Raw genomic sequence first — 7,075 nt, 5'->3', positions numbered from 1 at the left:
CACCACCGACTCTTCATTTCAGCAAAGCATTTCTAATTATATCCCTTACAGCTAATCTGCTTCTTTATCATAGTAAGTCAATTTTATCCTTATAGACTGAATAAAATAGATTTTGTGATTCTAAACCATATGTAAATATGTGTGACTACAATACAATAGACTTTTGATTTTGATTTCTAAAACAAACATTTAAGTTAAATATATGAATTATTCTAGACAAATTCATCTTCATTTAAATAAAAATAAAAATTCAGCTAGCTTCAAGGGGCGAAAAGGAATCTATTGTTTTAGCTCTGAATACCTCTGGGTTAGCATCATTCTGGGGTAAGTTTATCCATATGGTGTGTGGGATCTCCACAAGCAGATCCAAACTCCAAGGTCTTTTCATCTGTTATTATGGAAATAAAGTTGACTTTAAAAGACTGCCTTGTTCTTTGCAATTTGCTTGCTCACGGTTAGAACAATTTTCCCTTGTAGTTAATGGTCTTAAATCTGCCTTTAATTTTTTTCCCCTGTGGATAAAGCTTGTTTGGACAGAGACGTCATGTGAAATAAGAACTAGAAAACTGCATCTGGTTGAATGGGGGCTGTGCATATGTCTAGTCACAGAGTAAGTGGGAACCTCAGCGGTAACCTCAGAGAAAAAGATACCTTTGCTTTATCCTCATGGACACATGAAATGCCACCAATGTCTTAGGCCTCAGCAGGACATTGTACTATTTAATGATACCTACAACCTCACCATTGTTTAAATGCCTCGTGTTCACTTACCACAAAATAGCAAGTAGGGAGTTGCTTAATCCCCATTCCTAGTAAAGGTACCAAACAGTTTGGGCTGTTTTCTGTAAATCAAATATTCAATAGGCTCGGATTTCCAAGACGAAGGTGAAGGTTAAGAAAAAGATGGAGATGTTCTTGCCCTGGAAATGCCTCATTACCCCCGCTCCACAAAACTTAAGTGAAATATTATGAAAATCATATTGTAAAGCACTACCAAAATTTTCCTGTAATAAAAGCAACAATTAACTCAATTGCATAAAATTTCTTTTAGCAAATATTCTAAACTTAATTTATTATGATTGAGTGAACATTTTCATCATCTATAAAATTATCAGGAACCTTTTATTATTATAAATGGTGTAATTTTCCCCAACCTGCCAATCATCCTTACTTAAAAATTGTTTTTCAGTATACTGTTAAGACAAAAACACAACTGGAACAAATTCAATGACATCTTCACTGAACAGCAAATTTCTCTTATTAGGATGATTGCATTATAATATTTTCAGCTGGGAAGAAATTTCAGAGATCCTAGACTATTTTTTTCTTGGTGCTTTTAAAACAGTATGTCTTAGTACATAGTAAAAACATGTATGTGCTTCTGAATTCTTACCAATCATTTATATTTGGGCTGCAGGTGATTAGATGTCATTTTATGCGTGTTGGCAGGACTGTTGAGATGAGTGGGACATACCATGGTGTTACAGAAAAACCGGACCAGAACCAAACAGCGCTCTGAGAGTTTGGAGTTACACTTTATTCACCATGGCTGGCCTAGGGAAATGAATCCAAATCTAAGCAAAGCTACAAGCAGAACTTCCCTTTTTATAGAAGAGCCAGCCCTTTGTGTGCTTGCTGGTGGCGGCCTTGAAAACTATACAGTTCTATCCAATTAAAAAAGCACCTGGCATGGCATTGGGTGTATCTAGTCTCTGGCCTACAAGGTCAGATAGCTAAGTTTATCTCCCCCACTATTCAAGCAGGCTAGAAAGCAAAGTTACTTTTAAAGAATAAGAGGTCGTCCAAAGAATAGCAGAGAATTCCAAACAGTAGTTTTACAGAATAGGGGTTTTCCTTCACATTCCCCCGCCTTGTCCCACAAGCTTTTCAGCCTTGTGGTACAACAACCACAAGATGTTAAGGTGAACAGGGGCATTGACCAATCTTTTACTACTTCCTGCTGAAAAAGGGCAACGTCCAAGGGGTTAACATCCTGTTTCTTCCTCTTGGAGAGGTTTGTAGGGAATTCTTCTGGCTTGGAGGACCATTTGAAGTTTAAAGGCATCTAGACGGGATGAGATAAAGCGAGTTAACAGAATTAGAAGACATGGTCCTGTCAATGGAAGGAGTTATTTCCAGATCCCCCCCATGCAGCCCAGGTCTCAGATAACTCCTGTTTTATTCATTTTGTTCCTTTTCTGTGTGGAGGAAGTAGTAATTTTATGGTGCTTCTGTATTCCAGCAAGGGCAGAAGAGTTCTCCTCCTGGGACTAGCCTTGAGTTCCTGCGGCACTCATAAAAGGACAAAATGAGAATTACTAGAAAGATAAAAACAGTGATTATCCAGAAATACTAGAGCATTTTGCCTTTAAGAGAAGATAAGAAAGAAAGTGTAAGGAATAATTCAGCAGGGTGTTCTCTGAATCCTTTGGAGCAGGTGGATTGGCCAGGTCCGTTGTCTTCTTGAGGGTGATCTGCAGCAGGTGTGTCTGGTCAGAGGTCACCTTCCAGTCAGGCTCCTTGCTGTCCTGGGCACAGAAGGAGCTGGGCTTGTGACCTGGCAGAGACAAACTATAACAAATGGTCCGGTGGAAGGGAAAGAAAACATTTCAGTTTTAACAACCTCTATTGAAATAGGATTTTTCTCCTTAAAATTCCTCTATGGTTATCAAAAAGCCAAATCAAGACTAATTTATCTACTGTATTAAATTTGGCCTGATGTTTGCATAAATACAACAAGAATGGTAACTGACTACCTTTGCAGGAATTTCATGATTGAATCTTAATGTGCCCCATAGGGCCAGGAAGCCAAGCCATCCAGCTGCTATCAGGCCTGCCTGCAGTATCTGTTGAGTTAGGTGAATCCTTCACCTGTAGCAACTCCATCTGAGCCCACACTCTAGGCTTTAAGCCAATCTCAGTAGCCCTCCTACTCGTTGCGGCCCAGAGTGTGTGGGGGTTCTGCAGGGACACAGAGGCATCCTTACTTCTCCCCTTCTACTCTGACCAACCGCCAGTGATGGTAGGGCATGGGCCTGACACTCCAGCGCCACCCATCTTCAGGGCTCCCAAGCAGGATACCAGGCTTTTCCCGTGGCACTCATACTGGCTTCAAGTCTTCAGAGTCTAGATAGGTTTCTTTAAAACATGATACTCCAGTCAAAGTTTTCCATTAATAAAACCACTATTAGGAACCAGTCTTATTGAATCCATGCAAAGAAATGTATTGTCATGATTTATTAAGCATTGCCAAATTTCAGAGGAATTATATAAGGAGAAAAACATACTGACCTGCTCCAAGATTTTCTGATTTTCCCTGCCAGTCCCTTTTCATGGATTCTTCAGAGTAATTTAACTGTCTTCAAATGGCAAGAAGAAAGTTACAATATGTCTATATTCAAATAGATAGTTATAGCTCCCCCTGTAGTAGGGCGCCCCTCATTTGACTTGTTTTCTCAGAATGGACTAAGGGAGCTTTATTTCCTTACAGGGTCTTACATGTCACTGGACCTCACAGGGTCTGTAATTCCTCTAACAGAGGGCTAGTACTTACCACCTCACTACTTCCTTCTGTTCCAAACAGGCCTTTCCCAGTTTCCTACAGTTGAGGTTTGTACCATTCCTGACATGGGCATGGTCACACAGGCCTGAAAGACAGTATACAGGCTGCCAACTGTTAACTGTCTCTTAATAGAGACCAAAACCTGACGGATATTCTTCTTTGCCCAGTTGGGCACCTGCCCTCTTAGCAGCTAGACACCCTTTACTTTTTGGTTCACCCCACATAGCCTCCTTCCAGGACAGCTAACACATAGCCATAACAGTGGCCCTTAGTGTGGGAGACTGGACACTTGCCAGTTACTCCCAAAGACTACCAAGGACTGTAGACTATCACCGGTCTATAGCAATTGCTGGCAGCTACAGCTATATTCAAACCTGTAAGAGAATCAAAGGTTAATAAAACATATTAATACAATGAAACATAATATTGGCACCATGGCCGCTTCAGGCAGCTAAATCTTCTGCTACTAAACATGACATATGGTAGGGCTATACAAACATCTTAGGGAGGTGGCTAAAGTCTACTCTTGACCTTCCTATATAAGGCAAAATTGTCCTTGTCTCTTTGGAGCCATGTCCATGAAGACGCAGGCATCATTTAAGTCTATTATACAGTTTTCTGCAGGTTACTGTCAGGGCTGTGCACTGCGGCCAGTTCTTTCTAGCGATAAACACAGTCTGTCCAATTTCTTTAAAATGTATTCTGGCACAGGAGAAGGTTGTTTTGCTGTATACAGGTAGCTTAACCCCTATATAACTGGGCTTGGACCTTTGCCTAGCAAACTGCAGTCTATAAGTTCAATATGCAGCCTCTGGTCCTCCTAACCCAACGAAGTTCCGGCCAGTCTCTGAGTCAGACTCCTCCTCTCTTGGAGAATTTCAAAGTTCTGATGGCTCCCAGGTCCAGGGAGAGTGCCCTTTTGTTAACTCTGTTTCTCAGTTACAGGGCCCCGCTTTTTCTGCCTTTCCACCAGTTCCCTTTGTGGCAGAGCAACAACCGGGCCTCTTCCAAGGGAGTGCACTGGAAGGGGATATTAGCCCCTCCTCTTCCAGCAGCAACAGGTACTGAACCCTTTCAGTACATTTGCAAACAGGGAGCTTTTGCTAGCTCTATCCGCAGCTTTTATAGATCCCAGGCTTGCTGCTCTATTCCTGGGGCTGTAGGAAGGCTAGTACCAGTCACTGGCTTCAGTTTTAACAGCTGTAACCAGTAAGCTAAAGGCCCAAGTCTTGCATTGCTTGTTGTAAGTACTCCTTACTCTCTGGGCAACAGAGGGGCAACTTTAGTGGTAGGTAAATTTCTGCTTTCCCCACTTCTCTCGCTGCTGCTTCTTCCTTTAGGGCCGCAGCGGGCAGCTCAGGCATCCAGCCCCCCTTCTTTGACCTGACTCTCAGGGGCTGAGTCTGCCTGGCAAACAGTTCTAAATCACCAGGGTGGCTGCATACTTCAGCTCTGTTTCTCCTCTGCTTTTCTCCTGGAAGTTTAGTTGTTTTTAATGAATTAGAATTCTTTATTCTTAGAAACCTTAATCCTTTAATGATTACTAAAAGTGAACATTCAGCATTGGTGCTCACAAAAAAACTTGTGACCTTGAAGTTTGTTGATAAGGCACCTGCAGCCAGTGACATAACTGTCAACACCCCCGCCCCCCTTCTCTCAGCCCAGGCCTGTTGCTTTCCCTCACAGATTTTCCTTTTTACTTTTGATATCTCCGACCAATTCCCCTGTCCCCCGGTCCAGTTGTTTGTCTCCCTTTAAACAGTGAGAATTTTGAAGAAAACTATAGACTGTTCCTACAGAGTCCTCTATGAGTAACTGAAAACGGCAAGTTAAATAAAACACATAACCACAAAGACAAAGACAACAGACCACACGAGACACAAATGAGGGGTTAATGGGGTCTATAGGCGGAGCTGTAAGCCCTCTGTGTCCACTAAAGAGATAAGAAAATCATAAATAACAAGTTCTTTGAAATTTACTACTTTGTTAATTTGCTAAGCAGTTACCTTGAAAAGACTTCTCTCTTGCTTTTTTTATAAGCAATCTTGGAACCTAACCAGCCTTTATTTTAGCCTTTAAATCTACCCTAGAACTTCAAAATTTCAATTTAATATAGCGAATTTACAACCCAGGTAAGAGCAACTGATAGACAGAAATTTTTGTTAGCGAAGTGGGTTGATTCCTTCTGTAATGGTGAGCAAAAGACTCTGAGAACTGCTAGAGATTCTTACAGCCCATTGTGGGTCCAGTCCAAACGTTTAGCCAGATGAATTAACAGAAATGCAAAATAAATCAAAGTAGCTTTCACTTTACACAGACCAGTTAATGAGCAGCCCAAACACTTGGATTCACACTCTCTCAGTAGACTAGCCCAGACTGGAGCTGAGCAGATAAACAAAACAATGCCCAACTCCCCAGATGGGTGTGGGGGCACTCCTGGCACCCATGTCCCAGAACAAAATTCTCTACCAACGTCTTGGTGAGAACCTACTGGAGGAGTTAAGACTGCGTCCAGTCCCCCTTCTCGGTAGCAAATTGGCAGGTCCCACACAAACAAACAGCTGTTCACTCAGAGTTTAAACAAATTCCAAATTCAAATAAATTCCAAATTCTAACAAATTCCAAATTCAAAACAGATTCCCAATTCCTGAGGGATTCCCAAAACCTGGGGGAGCTCTATGGCTTCCTGGGAGGTGATCAAGCTCCCCTTCCACTCATTCTGAGCGGGCCAGACGGTAGGGGATTGGGGCCCCTACCTTACAGATTCTGCAGACAGGTCCAGAAGTGTCCGTCCACGCTCTCCAGATGCCGGCCGGGTCCTGGGCTGAGGTCTGGGAGTGCCAGGAGTTCCCCCAGTTCAATTCTGCTAAATCAGCAGAGTGGTGCCTCCCGGGGGCCTATCCGGCTCCCCCGGTCCTCAAACCCAGTCCACACCAGAGGCCAAGAGGCCACGATGGGTGGTTCCCCAGTCTTCCTGGTCAGGGAACCAATTATGTTACAGAAAAACCGGACCAGAACCAAACAGCGCTTTGAGAGTTTGGAGTTACACTTTATTCACCGCGGCGGGCCTAGGGAAATGAATCCAAATCTAAGCAAAGCTACAAGCAGAACTTCCCTTTTTATAGAAGAGCCAGCCCTTTGTGTGCTTGCTGGTGGCGGCCTTGAAAACTATACAGTTCTATCCAATTATAAAAGCACCTGGCATGGCATTGGGTGTATCTAGTCTCTGGCCTACAAGGTCAGACAGCTAAGTTTATCTCCCCCACTATTCAAGCAGGCTAGAAAGCAAAGTTACTTTTAAAGAATAAGAGGCTGTCCAAAGAATAGCAGAGAATTCCAAACAGTAGTTTTACAGAATAGGGGTTTTCCATCACAATGGGACAAGCTGTAGAATATAAGTTGATGTAAGTCAGAAGTATGTGGATAAGAAAATAACATGGTAGATATTAATCATCATCTTATCAAGAAGTTTAACATAAAAGAACTATTAACTAATAACTACTGATTAAAAAG

The 7,075-nt window shown here is 42.3% G+C and overlaps 1 long non-coding RNA gene across 1 annotated transcript; it reads right to left on the bottom strand.

The window, feature by feature from the left end:
• Nucleotides 1-3,290: 3,290 nt before the first annotated feature.
• Nucleotides 3,291-6,380, bottom strand: LOC139007406 (uncharacterized). The gene is made up of 3 exons (XR_011470847.1): nt 6,319-6,380; nt 3,554-3,647; nt 3,291-3,359 (listed from the first exon to the last, which is right to left on the bottom strand). It is a non-coding gene; the product is annotated as an uncharacterized lncRNA (long non-coding RNA).
• Between the last annotated feature and the right edge of the window lie 695 nt (nt 6,381-7,075).

This window comes from Myotis yumanensis, unplaced genomic scaffold (assembly GCF_028538775.1).
Source record: "Myotis yumanensis isolate MYYU_CA2020_CCGP unplaced genomic scaffold, mMyoYum1.0.hap1 SCAF_1, whole genome shotgun sequence".
Taxonomy (NCBI): domain Eukaryota; kingdom Metazoa; phylum Chordata; class Mammalia; order Chiroptera; family Vespertilionidae; genus Myotis; species Myotis yumanensis.
The sequence above is the reverse complement of the archived record's forward strand: the minus strand, read 5'-3'. Positions and strand labels throughout refer to the sequence as shown.